Here is an 18,228-nt window from a genome sequence, read left to right as displayed (position 1 = left end):
CACTCCCAGCAGGTCACTGAGGTCATGTGACCAGGGTCTGCTGGCTGTTAAGAGAACCCGTTTAAAGACTAAAGGAGACAGAGCCTTTGCCACGGTGGCCCCATCCCTATGGAACTCTCTTCCTCTCAGCCTCAGATCTGTGGACTCAGTGTTTTCTTTTAAAAAGCAGCTAAAAACATATCTTTTTAAAATAGCTTTTTCTTAATTTCTTTTTAACATGTGTTTTTACTGTGTTTTATTGTTGTTTTATCGTGTTGTACTGTGAAGCACTTTGTGATTTTTATCTGGAAAGGTGCTATACAAATAAAGTTTATTATTATTATTATTATTATTATTTTTTGTTCACTTTACCTCGGGTTACTCTAAGATTAGTGTGAAAGACATTTTTCCTGATGTTAACATTTCTTTTTCTGCCTGGTCGACATGGAGACGACCTGCCCAATTTTCCAACGCCACTAACGCAACACATTTGAAGGGTTTTGAAAGCACCCTTCTGCATTGAGAGTAAGTGTGCTGGATATGCTGTTCATTTTTTAGGTCATTCCAACTGTGAGGACATTATTGTCGTTCCTGGCTTCGACTCCTCTATTGCTTCTTTAGGTGGCATGCACTGGAGCTACAACGCCTCCATGCTTTCTAAACACGAACTCCTCCCTCATGAATTAATCTTGAATCGTCCCTCCTGCATCTGACAGAATTTTTTCATGATGATCCTGAACGAAAACCTATGACGACTATGATCTTACAGAACAGGATGGCGCTTGATTTCCTTTTAGTTGGGCGCCCCACCCATTCGCGGGTGGCCGCAGATGACGTGACGTCACAAGCGTGAGACGCAGAACTCTGTATTTACTGTAAAGTATAACAACACTGAATTGGACAGAGCTGCGGGCGGGCAGCGCCCCCCTCTTCCTGCCAGTTGCTGGTCCACAGCGTATGTCAATCAGCGCTGGGCTGGTGACTGGTGGATTAGAGGGGGCGGGGCCTACCTGGGTGCGTGTTGGCTGAACGTTCTCCTCCGGCTGAGTGTATGAGCAGGCTGCGCTATTTTTGTTTGAGCTGTAACCATTCTTACAAGGTTAATAAAAGCCAATAACAGCCCTGCAGCATCTTCAGCTTCTGGAAATGAACCCAAACGGCAGAAAAAGGTTCTGACTTTGCAGAGGCTCTGGGAATTTTAAAACAGCGCCAATTATTCGTGGATTTTCGTTATTTGCGGTGGGTGAAGAACGTAACCCCCGCGAATACGGGGGGATTACTGTACTTTTATTCTATCTTCCTCTGCGAATATCACTCACATCATCAATGAAGTCAGGAACCTGAAATCACACATTTCTTCTCAGATGACTGACACCTCGTGGTCTTGATCTCCGCTTTCTTGGTTCACTTCTGGCCCCTCCTGTGGAGTGTACTGGTAAAACTAGTCACTCCGGTTCTCTGTGTGTTGTTTTTATTTTTCCTTTTTGTCACCTGTGTGGTTCCTTGTATTAGATCAATGATAGACAAGATGCTTTCAGGTCGTGCGATATATGTCAATACCCTTTATCAACACTATGCCTACAATTCCCCTGGTAGACATCAGCTCGTGGTTCAACCTGGTCTTTAAAGTGTTATTTTTTTTGTTGTTTTTATTTTATGGATTTGATTTTTTTTCTTTTTCTTTATTTCCTACTTTGTTTCTTGTACCATGTAACTTTCATTAAAGACATTTTGCCGAGGTCCGGACTGGTGGTGCATGCATATCCTTAGGGATGGCCACCGAGGGTGCGGGGTCGTTGAATGAGTTTTGCCCTCCCTGACTGCTCAATGAATGTTTTACACAGATGGTTTAAGTTTGCCCTGGAGGTTTTTGTTTGCCACACACATGTATCACCTACCGCCTCTGATATGCTCATTTATTCCCGTTGATTTTTATGTCTTCTTGTGTATTTACATATACCTACAGCGGGGAAAATAAGTATTGAACACGTCAATGGTTCTCTCAAAGAACATATTTCTAATCGAGCTATTGACACGAAATTTTCACCAGATGTCGGCATCAACCCAAGTAATGCACACATAGAAAGAAATCCAAACATTTATGTCCATAAATGAAGTTATGTGTAATAAAGTGAAATGGCACAGGGAATAAGTATTGAACACATGAAGAAAAGGAGGGGTAAAAAGGTCTGGCAAGCCAAGAAAGCAGCTGGAGTTTGTCAGTATTCAGAAGGTTAACCTGCCCCCTATTAGTGCAAAGTAATATCAGCTGGTATAGTCCTGATTGATGCCTTTTAAAAAGGTTTCTCACCAGCAAGGTGTTAGACAAGAAGGATTGCATGATGGGTAAAAGCAATGAGCTGTCCAAAGACCTACGCAACCTTATTGTTGCAAAACACACTGAAGGCATTGGTTACAGGAGCATTTCTAAACTTCTGAAAGTTCCAGTGAGTACCATTGGGGCCATCATCCGGAAGTGGAAAGAACACGGCATTACCATAAACCTGCCACGGCCAGGTGCTCCTCGCAAGATTTCAGACAGAGGAGTCAGAACAATCATCAGAAGGGTTCTCCAACAGCCCAGGACCACTCGTGGAGAGCTTCAGAAAGACCTGGAATCAGCAGGTACCGTTGTTTCAAAGAAAACAAGAAGTAATGCACTCAACCGCCATGGCCTCCATGCACGCACACCACGCAAGACTCCATTTTTGAAGAAGAAGAAGCATGTTGAAGCTCGTTTGGAGTTTGCGACCCAACATTTGGATAAACCCATGACATTCTGGGAGAAGATCCTCTGGTCAGATGAGACCAAAATTGAACTCTTCGGATGTCATAAGACACAACATGTTTGGAGGAAAAATCACTCTTGTTAGTGTTCAAACTCACTTTTAGAATCTGTCTGATTGATTATATTTCAAACAAAACACTTTATTTATGGTAGTTTATTATAGAATGGTCAGACATGCAATCTAAATGAATAAATCTGTACATCAAATAACAATATAGGGCTTGCAATAGCTCTCATAGATGTCAGAGCACAGTACATGTTATTTGATCATGGGTAACTGTGATATGATGGGTTATATTAGCGTTGTATACGTCTTTTCAGCTCGCTGGACGTGTGCACCGTAAACTATGATGTAAACGCGCATGCAAAAAGTCGGTGACGGCTAGCGAGACCGCACTTCCACAGATGTCGGCTCACTTGACCGCGATGAATAGTGGACCAGATTATTTTCCAAGCACTGAGCCGCTGTCACCGCCGCCCCCACGTTAAATTTGCGCACCGGACAATTGCCCCTTTTACCTGTGCCTAAAACCGCCATCACCCCCCCCCCCCCCCCCCCCCCCCCCCCCGGCATAGATGCTAAATTGCTCTGATGATTACGGAGAACAGTGGGCGTGGCGGGAGACGGGAGAAAAAGCCGCGAGACTAGGAGGGAAGCTCGTTTTTTTAGTTGGGAAGGCTGACCCTGTTTGGTACGGCGAGGGTACGGCCGACAGTAACCGAATGTTCGAAATAAATGAGGAGTTTATGGTGAAACCAGCGTCTGCATTCTTTGAAACGCCACAATATACATAAGTAAAAGCGGTTTCAGTACACACACACACAACCTCACCCCACCCGCATCGAGCTAGCACTGGTTTTCACCCACATAGTATAACCCCCCCCCCCCCAAAGTATGTTAGTGTAGAACCACCACCACTGAGTGACAGACGGTTCCCCAAACACAAGAAAAGCATGAAGCTCAAAGGTCTTCTCTGTTTGCTGAAGGTGACATACCTACGCGGTGGAGCTGAAGCTCCGGGTTCCAGCTGCTATCCAGCAGTCTGCGCTGACGACAGAGCTCCTCCTCGTTCTGGACGATGGTTCCTTCAGCAGCAGAACGTTGTTCTCTGACAGAACCTTCCTGAGGTTCTGAAGACATGGTTCCTGCTCCGATCTTCAGCTCCAACTCCCACAAACACCGCCGTCCTCTTCACTGCAGCTCCGATCGATCATCTGCTAGTCTCACAATCACAGCAATCCACGTTGTCTTTCCGTTCAACACTTCTTCACTCATTTACGACACTTTGGAAAATGCTGAGAGTTCCCACACGAACCACGTATCGTCCTTTCTGTCCAAAAACCTCACAAACGTCCCAACAAAACACCACCGACCTCTCAACACAAGCTAACGCTGCTAGCCTGCTAACAAGCTAACGCTGCTAGCCTGCTAACAAGCTAACGCTGCTAGCCTGCTAACAAGCTAACGCTGCTAGCGCCTCGTGCTTTTCTTCTTCTTTGTTTGGCTAACAGCGTCATGGTGCTTTAGCGCCACCAGCTGGTCTGGAGTGTTGTCTGTCGCTCATATTATCATGTCGATGGCGGCATAAAATTGCTATTTTTGTCAACTTTACTGTTAAAGTAAATCTGATTGTTTTTCATTTGACTTTCTAGGAACTTTCTGTTTCATCTTTGAGGATTTGGACTTTTGAAAGACTTTTAGCTGCAGTTTCATCCTTTGAACCAGATGGATCTGAATCTAGAGTCAAAGATTCTAAGGAAATCATGGATTCACAGACATTTGATTGAATTTCTGATCCAGACAGAAATTCTAAGAATACCCAGCATGCATTTGGAAAAACTCCTTAGCTTCTTGTGGAAAATGATGAGTCATTGGAAAAGCATTCTCTGAATGCTCAGAAAACTTCCTCTAAGGTTGTGGTTGTTTGGAGAAGTCCTCCTCTTCAAAGAAGTTCTCCTGACCATCTTCAAAGCCACTTTCTGCTTTTTCAAACGCTACTGTTCAACAAAAACTTGGTTTCTGCCACCAAACCAACCTTAGACACTGAAACAGAATGAATCCAATGCAGAAATGTGTTGACACCTTTAATTCAAAGCTTCCATCAGTTTGAATCTCATGAAGAACATTTCAAAAATCCACATTTGGATCAGGCGTCTTCATCAGAGCACACCTCATGTTTCCAGGACTGTGACTCACCAATAGATCCTCATTTCCTTTACACAATCTGTTTCCATCATTTGGATTTTTCATACAAACTTGAGTTAGAAAAGAATTGTTGCCCCAAAATGTCCAGTTTGAATAGTCTCCAGTTTGTTGTGTTTGGTTGCTAGGTAACAGGGTCTTTAATGTCTCTGATGTCATGGTGGCTTTCAGAGTTGAACTCCTGAATATGACGGTAAACATTTGGATTGAACCAAAATGGGATTGAAGCTCATGCTAAATCCTGATCTCAATGCTGAAAAAACCTCCTCCTAGATTCTGGTTGTTTGGAGAAGTCCTCCTCTTCCCAGAATTCCTGAAAAAAGCCCTCATTTCTCCTGACCATCTTCAAAGCCACTTTCTGCTTTAGTTTAGTCCAAACTTGCTTTATGCTGACAACATTTACAGCTTGAATCCATCTGAAGAATGAGCTTGTGGAGGATTGGAATGTTCATTTGCTCTCAGGTTGGTTCTGTGCTGGAAGCCCCAACCCTCAGTTCAGTCAAGTTAGAAAGATGCTAACCAGCTGTTCCCTCTGTCACCATGGAAACACTTTAAAGTGGGACAGGATTTTCACGGAGCAGACTTCTAGACGTGGAGGATAAATCCTCCAAGATGAATTCATCAGACATGAATAAAACAGTCTTTTCTCCATAGAACAGAATGAAATCCACTGTGTTTTAGCAGCGTCTGTAGCATCACAGAGACGGTGTTCCACCAAAAACTGGGACCTGTCACATGTTGTTTCCTGGTGACAGAGCTGCAGCTTTAATGTCAATGAGATAGAAGAAGAAGAATCCAAAACATTGGACTGTTTTCATGTGATCACATGGAAGCAGAATTAGGAAATCTCTAGGAAATCTGTCCTTGTTTAGTCAGCATGTTTGAATTGGAGTTTACAGTTAGATGACAATAAAGACGTGTTCAGTTAAAGCAAATCAGAAAGAGTTAAAAAGTAAAAGACCGAAGGTATTTCTGTGTAAAATTGTGTTATCATTTCACCCGATAGAAAATATGTTATCAAAAATTAAATGTCTTCTTCTCCTGTTTGGAGGTATTTCAGTTCATTAAAACTGACATAAATGAGTAACGTTCACTGCAAACTGTGCAGAAGGCATGTTCTTTCTAAAACTGGAAATAGCACCAACCTTTTTTATCACCTGAAGCTGAGTCTCCATTTGATAATTCAATAAAACATAACATTTCATTTCCTCATTAGAAAGCAACTTTATTGGAGTTTCATTTGTCATTGGTCTTTTTGAGCCAAAATCCTGAAGAAATCAAAACAAAAGGCTTTTCCAACAGAATCAGAACGTTAGCACGTGACCTAAGTTTGTTCACTTTGTGCTAAATGTTGATTTCTTTGACTGTTGTGTTGATAATATCAACAGTTCTCTGTCGCCCTCTGGTGGTTCATCAGAGAAGCCAAACTTCCACAGAAAGTGAATCAATAAACATGAGCTAATTCTTGATGCAGGTTTGAAAACACAGATGGAAAACAGCATCAATCCAAATATTAGTCAATGTTTCCTTGAATGGAACAATTTCAGGATTTGTTGTCATAAAGTTGTGAGAAACTGTCTTGTAAAGTGTGTGGTGACGGTCCACTGTGGAAAATGACTGTTTGTGGAACATTGAGATGTGCTCAGTGATTTGGCTTTAGGACACTTTGGTTTCATTTCAAACGTTGGTTTCTCCTAAATCTACAAACTCTCTCCACAAACTGTCTCCTAACTCTCAGGGATTCCTGCTGCTGGCAAAACTCACGGCTCAAGGAACCACTTCATGAATCAGTCACGCTTTGGAATGAACTTTATTGAACAACATGTCATGGTCTGGAAGAAGCCCCAGTTCCAGCTGACAGAAGTCTGCTTCTGATCCATCAGATCTACCTAGCAACAGAAGCAAAGCTTCACGTGTTGCAGCAACAGTTTCCATGTTTGGGAGGATCTTCTGAAGAACAGCTCAGTTCCAGATCACATCATGATGTTTGATGTTTTCTTCATTCCAGGAAATCATCTGTGTCTCCTTTGATCTGTGCTGAGTCAGCACTTTGACTTCTATTCAACTTTAGATCCATCATTTACAATCAAGGATTTATTGATAAATATGATTTATTGACAGAAAATAAAGAGTAAATGTATTTCTCATCCAGCAGTGATTGTGGTGTTTGTAAGTCTTTTATTTTGAAATTCTTCAAGGATGATCACCTCGGCCTGTGATTTTAGACACATTCTCAACTACAATTCAATTCAATTCAATTTTATTTGTATAGCCCAAAATCACAACAACAGTCGTCTCGATGGGCTTCGAAGTAAAACATGAACTCAAAAGGATCATGAATACAAAGAGTTCAATAGGAAAATACAAAAATGAACTAACAAACTGACTAAGCTATACTGGCATCCCTGCCCTTAGACCCCCCTTCGCGGTAAGGAAAAACTCCCAAAAAACCGGATTCCGGAAAAAACGAAGAAACCTCAGGGGTGCCCACATGAAGGAGGGATCCTCCCCCAGGACGGACAGGCGATGTACCAGAACTCTTAGAGAAGAATTAACTTATCTAAATCTACAACTACATATATAAAGTCCAGCAGACGAGCTTCATCCAGCCGTGGTTGTGGGGACAGTCAAAGGCGCGAGTCAAGCTGGAGACAGGAACCACAGCCAGCAGCAGGAGCAGAGACGAGGTACTCGGTCAGGTACAGAGCAGAGACGAGCCAGAGATGAGCCAGAGACAGGAACCACAGCCAGGTGTAGGAGTGGAGCAAAGGCGAGGTAGACGGTCAGGAACTGGAGCACGGATGAGCCAACTGGAGTCTGGAAGCACTCCCACTCCCCAGGAGGGGAGAGGAAAAGAGGGACAATACATGAATCGCACTGTACCAGACAGAGGCATGGAGAACTAAATGATAAATTATGATCAGGAATGGAGGAGAGGAAGGGTAGAAGTAGAAAAGAAAAGAAGACAGAACCCCAGTGCACCATAGTTACCCCAGCTTCAACTTCTAGCAGCCTTTTAAAATAAATAGTTAAGTTTAATTTAAACAACTTAACATTAAGTTAAATAATCTCTGAATACTAACTAGTCTGACAATAATCCTCTCCACAGAGGAATGTTTTCAGTCTAACTTTAAATGTAGAAACTGAGTCGGCCTCTCTTACATGAGCTGGGAGTTTATTCCATAAGACAGGGGCTTGGTGGCTGAACGCTCTACCTCCAACCGTACTTTTACTAATTCTAGGAACCACAAGCAGTCCTGCATTTTGCGAGCGAAGTGTTCTCATTGGATGGTAAGGGACTATGAGGTCCTTAATATAGGACGGGGCCATTCCATGTAAGGCCTTATAGGTTAACAGGAGGATCTTGAACTTGATTCTGGAATCAACTGGGAGCCAATGGAGCGAAACTAACACAGGAGTGATGTGATCTCTTCTGCTAGTTCCAGCTAACAATCTAGCTGCTGCGTTCTGAACAAGCTGGAGACTTCTTAAGGAACTCTTAGGACACGCTGCTAACAAGGAGTTACAGTAATCCAGCCTCGACGTAACAAATGCATGAATGAGTTTTTCAGCATCACTCTTAGAAAGTATATTTCTGATCTTAGCAATATTCCGCAGATGGAAAAAGGCAGTTCTACACGCCTGAGATATGTGAGCCTTAAATGATAAATCCTGGTCAAATAAAACCCCAAGGTTTCTAACTGTGGAATTGGGGGCTATACTTATGCCATCCAGGGAGACTATCTGAGCAGACAGAGCATCTCTGAGGTTTTTAGGTCCAAGTATAATGACCTCAGTTTTTTCTGGGTTCAAGAGGAGGTAATTAATTGTCATCCAGGTCTTGATGTCACTGATGCAAGCGTTCAGTTTCTCTATCTGGTCATTCTGGTCAGGCTTCATGGATAAATACAACTGCGTATCGTCGGCATAACAATGAAAATTAATGCTGTGTTTCCTGATTATGTTTCCTAGGGGTAGCATATAAAGCGTAAACAGGATCGGTCCCAAGACTGAGCCCTGTGGGACTCCATAGTTGACTCGAGTGCACTGAGAGGAATGGCCATTTACATTAACGAACTGATACCTATCGGACAGATAGGATTTAAACCACTGGAGAGCAGATCCTCTGATCCCTATGTCCTGCTCTAGTCTATGGAGTAAAATACTGTGGTCGATAGTTTCAAAGGCTGCACTGAGGTCCAACAGGACAAGAATAGAAAGTAGACCCTTTTCTGAGGCCAATAACAAGTCATTAGAGACTCTAACTAGTGCAGTTTCCGTACTGTGGTGGGGTCTAAACCCCGACTGAAAGTCTTCAAAGTGGCTGTTGTCCTGTAGGTGGCAGTAAAGCTGCTTAACTACAACTCTTTCTAGGATTTTAGAAATAAAGGGCAGGTTTGATATCGGTCTATAGTTGGCCAACACGCTAGGATCCAAACTGGGCTTTTTCAGAAGAGGTTTAACAACTGCATATTTAAAAGACTGTGGCACGTAACCCGTTTCCAGAGAGGCATTTATCATTGTTAATATGGGATCATTGATTAGGGGAAAAGTTTCTTTAAAAAGTCTAGTGGGAATTGGGTCTAACAGACACGTTGAGGATTTGGAGGACGTAATAATTGATGTTATTTCCGCTTGATCCACAGCAGTAAAGCAGTCTAATGTTACAGAAGTTTCTATGGATGCCTCCATTTCTACCACTTCAGCCTGCTCTGGGCTGATTGTAGGAATAACTTGATTTAACTTATGTCTAATATTTGAGATTTTACTATCGAAAAATGTAAGAAAATCATCAGAGCTGAGAGAAACAGGAACATGTGGTTCTACTGAGCTCTGACTGCGAGTTAATTTAGCAATAGTGCTAAAAAGAAATCTTGGATTGTTTCCATTCTCTAATATTAAGGTTGAATAGTACTGGCTTCTAGCTCTACGCAGAGCTTTTTTATAATTTAATAGGCTATGTTTCCAGATATCCAGAGACTGCTCTGAACCGGAGCGGCGCCATTCTCTTTCCAACTTACGGGTTTCTTGTTTAAGAGAACGAGTTTCAGCGTTAAACCACGGTGCTACTCGGTTTTGTCTGACGAACTTAGGTTTCAAGGGGGCAACAACATCGAGTGTACTCCTGAGGGCTTGTAAGGCATCATTAACAAAGTGGTCATTTATACTAGGACTGATACTATGGGAGCTGGACTCAGAGTAGTTTCTCAGAATATCACTAAGTACTGGCTGAACTGTGTGTTTAAACTCAGACACAGAACGGTCAGATAAGGTTCTTCTAAGCTGTTTCTTATTCACTGGGGCAGAAGGATGTTCCAGTGTAAGCTGGAAGGTAATCAGAAAGTGATCAGAAATGATGGGGTTAAGAGGAAGGACACTCAGCTGGCTGATCTCTATCCCATGGGTTAGAACAAGATCCAGGGTGTGCTTATGACAGTGAGTGGGTTCATTCACACTTTGGGTGAAACCAACATCATCTAATAAAGCTGCAAAAGCCTTTCCTAGGCAGTCACTGGGGTCATCAACATGAATATTAAAATCCCCTAATATTAAAATTTGATCAGAATCTAAGACAATAGTCGATAGGAAGTCGGAAAACTCAGTTAAAAATTCTGAATATGGGCCGGGGGGGCGATAAATAATTATGAGTAAAACAGGTTTTCCAGTTTTCCTGTTAGGGTGACTTAAAGACAATATGATGCTTTCAAAGGAGTTATAAGCATTTTTAACTTTAGGGCTGAGAAGTAAGCTAGACTGTGATATTACTGCCAAACCACCTCCTTTCCCTGAAATCCTGGATTTCTGATAGTTAGCATAAGTGGGGGGGGTTGCTTCATTCAATCTAACATAGTCATCCTGTTGGAGCCAGGTTTCTGTTAAGGCTAAAAGACTAAGGTTGTTATCAGTAATTAACTCATTGACTAAGAGGGACTTGGAGGAAATGGATCGAATGTTTAATAAACCGCATTTAATTACATCATAATTCTGCTTGTGAGAACTGCCGTCTGTCACTTTAAGGTTTTTAAGACGCGCTCCTTTCATTTGTCTTTCAGCACATAAGCTAAAGCTAGGACCTGCTTGACTTTCCCTGCATGGGTTTTGCACCGGCACTAACCCTAAGGGAGGCTCAGAGGAGCGTTTTACACTGCTGCTCTGCGCCCGGGTCTCGTCTCTGGATTGTCAGGTTAACAGACTAAGGCTAGCAGAAATGTTTCTAGAAAGAAGAGCGGCACCGTCCCGGGTGGGATGGACGCCGTCTCTCCGCATGAGACCGGGCTTCCCCCAAAACGCACTCCAGTTATCCACAAAACCAACGCCGTTTTCTGGGCACCATCTAGAAAGCCAGCGGTTAAATGATGAAAAGCGGCTGTACATTTCATCACTGACTAAGTTCGGCAGGGGACCAGAGAAAATTACAGTGTCGGACATCGTCTTAGCCAGTTTACACACCGAAGTTACGTTTAACTTAACCACCTCTGATTGTCTCCGTCGGGCATCATTACCGCCTGCGTGAATCACGACTCGACGGAACCTGGACTTACTCTGAGCTAACATCCTAAGGTTCCCCTCGATGTCACCAACTCTGGCCCCCGGATAACACCTGACTGTAGCCGCTGGGAGCTCCACGTTTCTAACTTCAGAAGAGCCTATAACCAGAGTTGAGTGTTCAGCGGGTGTGTCGCTGAGGGGGGAGAACCTATTACTAACGTGGAGTCTCGGGTGCTCTAAGTCTTTGCGTTTAGCACTATGTTTCCTCCCAACCGGTACAAACCCCTGACTGTCTCCCGGCTGTTGGGAGGGCGCTGGGGTGCTAACTGGGTTAGCCCTGGTAGCGCGGCCCGCGCTACGAGTAACGACCTGGCTAGCCGGCTTAGCTTCCACTGTGCGGAGCCGCGCTTCTAACTGCTCCAGCCTGGCCTCCAAGTCTAACACAAGACTACACTTAACACACCTACCGCTATCTTCACTAAAGGAGGCAGGGTCATCACTAAACATATGGCACATGGGGCAGGAGAAAGGAGGAGAGGAAGAAAGAGCGGTGGCCATGCTAGGTTCTAAGCTAAGGCTAGCGGTGTTTAGGTAAAGAGAAGTGGTCTATTTAGCAAAATGAGAAAGTGAACAGCAAGCGGTTTAACAGTGGTGAACTCGCTAATAAAAGGTACTAGATGTGAATATTAACCCAGATAACCCTTAGAGTAAGCAATAGCACTAGCACTGGGAATAGCTCACCCGGAAATGACGTCACAGGAAAAACAGCAATGAAGTCATCCTCTTGCTCTCTCGACGTGCTGTCTACATCTCTACTCAAAGATGTCTTCCAGTCCATCGGTCCCTGTGTCCTGTCAATAATTAACTCGTCCTTGCTGTCAGGTCAAGTCCCTGAGCACTTTAAGAATGCTGTCGTCCTTTCTCTCCTTAAAAAGCCCAGAGTTGACTCCTCCCTCTTGAGCAGTTACAGACCTATTTCTAATCTCCCATTTATGTCCAAAATTTCAGAAAAGGTTGTTGGTAACCAACTGACAACTGCTCTGGACAGTCATGGCATTCTTGAGCAGTTTCAGTTTCTAGAGCTCTCTCCACTGAAACAGCCCTTCTCAGAGTCACTAATGACATCCTGATGCAGAGTGATGCAGGAAAATGCTCTGTGTTACTGCTACTGGACTTGACCATAGCCTTTGACACTGTTGACTGTTATGTCCTCCTGGACAGACTTTTAAACCGCAGGAGGTTGTTTGTGTGTTTTATCCCTTGACTCCCCTGTCGGGTCACTTGTACGTTCTTCTTTTTCTCATCTTAAAAACATTGCAATACTGAGTCCAATTGTGTTGCGTTCCAAGTTGGAGATGCTCATCCACCTTTTTATTACATTTCGTCTTGACTATTGCAACTCCGTCTTCACGTGTTTAAGAAAAAAAATCACTAGAATGGCTCCAGGTTTTCCAGAACGCTGCTGCAAGGCTTTTAATTAAATCATCTAAGTTTTCACACGTCACTCCGTTATTAATCCAGCTGCACTGACACCCTGGACAGAGAGCAGCCCCCCCGCCGTTCCGGGAGGGCCTAATGCAGGGCCCTGCCCCAGAAGAGTGCCAACAACCCCAGACGCGCACCTCATCACCACCCAGGAGTTCTGGGCATTTCCCCGCCCCAACCCCTGGTATAAGCCAAAACCCCCCACGGGAGACCCGCTCCGCGCTCCATGCAGCCACCCACCCGGCCCACGGTTGGTCCAGGAAGGAGCGAGGCAGAGGCCAGCCGCCCCCACCCAGGAGGAGGGCACACAGGAGAAGAGAGGGTCCACAGGAAGTGTTGTAAACATGGTCCGACCAGGCTCGCCCACAGTTGGAAACTTGGCGAAGCCCGGCACTCAGGGGCAAGGATCAGAACCCACACCACAGGGACACGCGACACCCCCTGGCTCAGATGTGATGTGATCCCCGGCACTGTTATTTTAAACTTTTGCAAATATTGTGTGGTTTAACTATTTCACTTGTTGAAAATTAGGGATGGCCCGTTTGACACGGCACTTCACCTTCATGAAACAGAGTGTTTCGGCACAATGTTTCAGGGTGTGTGTCAACTAGCACAGATCACGTGGTTGATGATGTATGACGCGCCAAATGCTTCGTTTGGTCGAACCACGGTTCAGATGTCACTTGTGTTTGAACAGTTGGGCGCGCTATTCAATAGAAATGCGAAATGAATCCTGAACGTTTCCTGACCAGTTCTATTGTTTCGCTTGTATTAGAATCAGCGTCACTTCATTCCTATTAAAAACTTTCTGTGGCTCAGGATCATTTCAACTCGGTTTTTCCTAATAAAACACCACATCATGAACGTTTTGTATCAAACAGAAAAAAAACACTGGAATGAATCTCTGATGTCAAGCTGTTTTTATGTGAATGGAGACAGCTCAGTGGAATAGTCAGTGGCATATACATCCAGAGGTTCTAGGTTGGAGTCTGGCACTATACATGTTCTTTTTGCGTGTATTTTTTTCTTCATGTGATATGTATTTTGCTGTGTCAAGCACTTCTCACAGAAAGCGTCACATGTTGTGTTGTTTTGCTTTTTTTTTAAAATCATGAAGGAAAAAGATCTTTCCGTTTTGCAGCTTTTTCCTTTACGTGTTCAAGTAGTCGAGGAGAAAATGACCATAAGTCGAACCGGTAAAGATTAGAACTTTATTCCCTGATACGATAGTTCTAAGACAGTAGCAAGAGAAAAACACAGAAGTACAGCTGAGAACAGGGCCCCTGCAGAGAAGAGAAAAAGCACCGGGGACTTCCTACGGAGAAGTCTTTAGAGCGGCTCTGAGTTCCTCCTCCTGTGGGCAGACGTAACCCCTTTGCTGGTGGCTGTCCAATTCCTTTCCGTCCTCACCGTGGCCTCTTGCTTGCTTCTGCTTTGCTTCTGGAAATGTCCTCACACCTGCATGATGTACATCTGAGTTCTGTCTGCAGACGAGGGGCCCTACTTCCTGTTCTGAACATGCTGCGCTGTGACTTCCCGTCTCTCTGCACAGCACAGCCTGCATATGCCTTCTGCTCTAACACTTCTGTAGCAGCGGGGTGAAAAGTCCAGATAGCAATATGAGAATGTGTTAGGTCTACAACTAAGCCAACACTTCTTAACTATTTTTGAACTTGAAGAAAGGACACATACTCACTTATCTCTTTTCTCGAGGAGAGCAGACAGGAACATACTCAAGCCATTCCACGTGTGCTCTGAGTTTTCAAGAGTCTGCCTCCTCACTTTTATTTAAAATCAGGGCGTTACCTAACATACAGCATACAAGGAGGTGGTTGTAAACACACACACACACACACACACACACACACACATGCACATACATACACACACACACACATGCACATACATACACACACACACACACACAGCCCCCAATGGTCATAAAACAGAGAGACATCCGTTCCCAGGAGATTGCTACTCCCCCCAGGGGATTAGGGTCTTTTTTGCAGATCAAGGGTCATCAGTCAGCTCCTGTGGCTTCAGGGCATGGATCAAAAGGTCAAAGGTGAATTCCCAGTTCAATGCAGAGAAAACAAATTCTTCCCGCTTTCTCAGGGCTGTTTCTCGCAGACAAGTATACACTTTTTACAGTTAAAAAAGTTCAGAGTAAATATAGGATAACTTATGGATACATTTATTCTAACAGAATGCATGTACAATTAAACATTAATTTGTTAAATGTAGTAAAAGATTAGAAACAGAATGCATACATCTCTTTCTTCAGTCATCATTAACAAAATTTTTCTGCTTTATGTTTTTTCATCATCATTTCCACATTGAAGTGTTCCAAGGAGCTTTGTTGAAACATGTCGATATACATCTAGTCCACCACCAGATGCCGCTGTTCTGTGTGGTTTCAAAGCCCTGAATGGGTGGTTCATTTTTCCAGCACAATTACATGAACCCCTATGAGGCTTCTATTCCCATCCCTATTGAAAATTGTTCCCACAAATATCAGAATATAAATGAAATTGAAATAAACATACCAATGGGGTCGCTGAAGTCATCCAAGCATTGAAATGTTTGTTGTTCAGCTCACCATGGCTGTGTCCGAATTACCGCCCTAACCCCTATATAGTGCACTATATAGTGCGGTCGCCATTTTGTAGTGCTGTCCGAATCTACAGTTCAAAAATCATGTGCACTAGAAATTTCCCAGAGTTCTCTACGAAAAACCAGTGTGGATCGATGCTCACTCGATCGGCGAATATTGCCCAGAATGCACTGCGTTCATACCAGAATGCATTGCGTGTGACCCACAATACACTGCGCTTGAATTATTTGAAGATGGCGGACGGTCGTGCGAGAAAGAGGACTTAAAAATGTAAGTATATTTAAAAGTATCAAGTATCTGTTGTAAAATATATTTGTCAATACGTAAAATGATGTGTGTAATATGTTATATTCCTCAATCGACTATCTACATTGTTTGGAAGCTCATCAATTTCAGTAATGCTAAAGCTAACGCTAGCGCGAATTAGCGCCGAATGCTAAAAACAAACGCTGTTGATATTACATAAAAAATGAGTGAGTTCTAATTGTAGTAATAAGTTATTAACACATTTTTTAAATGTGATTATATATGTAAGGACTGACGAGGATAAGGAAAATCTGATCCATCTGTGGATGGAGAAAGATAGCCTGTTTGTTATCAGGCAAGCTCGTGCCGGATGGGAGTAAGAGACACTTGATCAGATTTGTATTTATTTATCATTACACTGTAATCGTTGTCATGTTGGGGTAAAGGTTGTTGAAAGAGGAGAGGAGGAAAGAGCAAGAAGGGACAAAGAGTGACAGGAGAGTCTGTTAAGCTTACCTGAGTTTAAAATATTGTTCACAAAATGTAACGTTGTCGTTGTTTTTGCCATTTGTTTAATAAATGCATGAACAAAAATGAATTATTTACATGTATTATTTCAATCTGAGCCATTTTTAACAATTTCAAAAGGATTTTCATATAAATATCAGATGTACACATTTACAATTTCGTTTTATATGTTAACATTTATTTTTATACATCTTAACAATAATCCTGGTCTTCTAGAGTCATGTGTCACAGTTGGAGCTGAAAAGAAAGCAGAGATTTGTCCTCGCAGACGGACGCCACTTTCCCCGTCCTACTGGTTCCTACTGTGGCTCAACATCTGTGGCTCCCAGCAGTCCCCTTCGCTGATGCACAGATTGTGCAGAACTGACCTGCAGGCAATGATTTTCATTGCAAAGGTTGGTTTTACTTCCAGTGCCCCCTGAAATATTGCTCTCCTCCTCATCTGCCAAATGCTCTCTCTCCACCACAGAGCGTGCCTTGGCGTGGTGCTGGTTGTAACGGGCCTGAACCGCATTCCTCATGGGTTCCCTGTAGGGTGTCAGCAGCGTGATGGGATGTGCAATGCAGGGATACCCACCATCACCCAAAAGGATCCTTCAGGTGGGTAATGTTTGATTTACATAAATTGGGCTTTTACGTAGAACCTGTGAACTGTGGACTGATCCTTGATTCCCAACAAAAATATCTCTAAATTTGGCTTAGAGTCACATACAGCCTGCAGTTGAATGGAATAAAAAAGCTTCCTGTTAAAATAACAAGCTGCACTTTCTTTTAGGGCCTTTATTCTTCAGTGGCAGCCATCAATGCTCCCTACGACCTTTTGGAAGGTGGAAGACCAAGCAGGCTGCTAAAAAACCTGAGGTAACTTATGGCAGTTCATTCCCACTGGATGCTGGGTGACCCTGCTCATCAGCTGGAGGATCCGGTCTGCCGTCCTGTGGACAACGTCGCTCACAGTGGACCGTGGCATGTCAAAGGCTCTGGTTACCACACTGTATGATGCGCCACACGCCAGCCAGAAAAGAAGCAGGACCTCAGTCTCCTGTGCCCCCCCCCAGAGTGTGAGGAACCCGAAGCTGCTCCACCAGATGCTCAATGGTCCTGCGGGTCAACCGATCTGCGGGTCTGCCGGTCTGGTCTTGTGTCGGACTGACCGTCAGCGTGAAGGGCCACGACAGACACCTTTATGTTGGCAAAGCAGTAGAGACGTGGAAGACCCTGTAAAATAGAAAAATAATTATTTCATTGAGAAAATTAAATCTGATTTTTTTGAATGTTTCATTTTATTCTGATGTCTTACATTTTAGTTTATGACGTATTTATAAATGCTGGAAAATCTCGTGGGTTTTTTTTGGCTGGGTTTTTGGATTTTTATATAAATATTTAAAAATTAAAGTATTTTTGTTTAAAACAAGTGATATGGTTTGACTCTGAATAAAAAATACTAAACTTTGATCTCGCAAGTGTTTCATGTAGTTAGACTATACAGTTCATAGTCCAGTGTTGAAAAATAATGTTAAAAAGTCTTACCCAGCAGACTGTGTAACCTTGAGCACAATTAGTAACAAATGCTTAAATTGAACTAATAAAAAAACTTTAACTCACAGGTTGTTCATGTCTGGCCAGGGCATCCAGAGGAAATCTTCTGAGACGTCTGTTCCTCCTCCTTGCCGTCCTGTGATGCTGCATATCTGCTTGTTTTTGGTTTGATCTCATGAAAAACGGTTGAATTATTGCCAGGAAAAAGGACAGATTCATATATAAAGCTATTTTCAGTAAGGTAGAAGATAAAACTACAGAAAAAAAATGCCTCCTCGCAAGAGCCCGTAAATCGTTCAGCGGCACAAAAATAAATATTGCCATGGACTAATGACTTGAGGGTTTATTTATCAACAA

The 18,228-nt window shown here is 43.2% G+C and overlaps 1 protein-coding gene and 1 long non-coding RNA gene across 4 annotated transcripts in view; one reads left to right on the top strand and one right to left on the bottom strand.

Moving 5' to 3' along the window:
- Positions 1 to 18,228, bottom strand: part of LOC144988962 (NLR family CARD domain-containing protein 3-like) — a 207,703-nt gene that overhangs the window by 67,747 nt on the left and 121,728 nt on the right. The window lies entirely within an intron of this gene.
- LOC144989538 (uncharacterized) lies at positions 16,567 to 17,787 on the top strand. Its single transcript, XR_013653783.1, has 3 exons — positions 16,567 to 16,727; positions 16,802 to 16,932; positions 17,108 to 17,787. It is a non-coding gene; the product is annotated as an uncharacterized LOC144989538 (long non-coding RNA).

This window comes from Oryzias latipes, chromosome 2 (genome assembly GCF_053564925.1).
Source record: "Oryzias latipes strain Hd-rR chromosome 2, Olatipes_Hd-rR_3.1".
Lineage (NCBI taxonomy): Eukaryota > Metazoa > Chordata > Actinopteri > Beloniformes > Adrianichthyidae > Oryzias > Oryzias latipes.
This window is presented reverse-complemented; position numbering and strand designations above follow the sequence as displayed.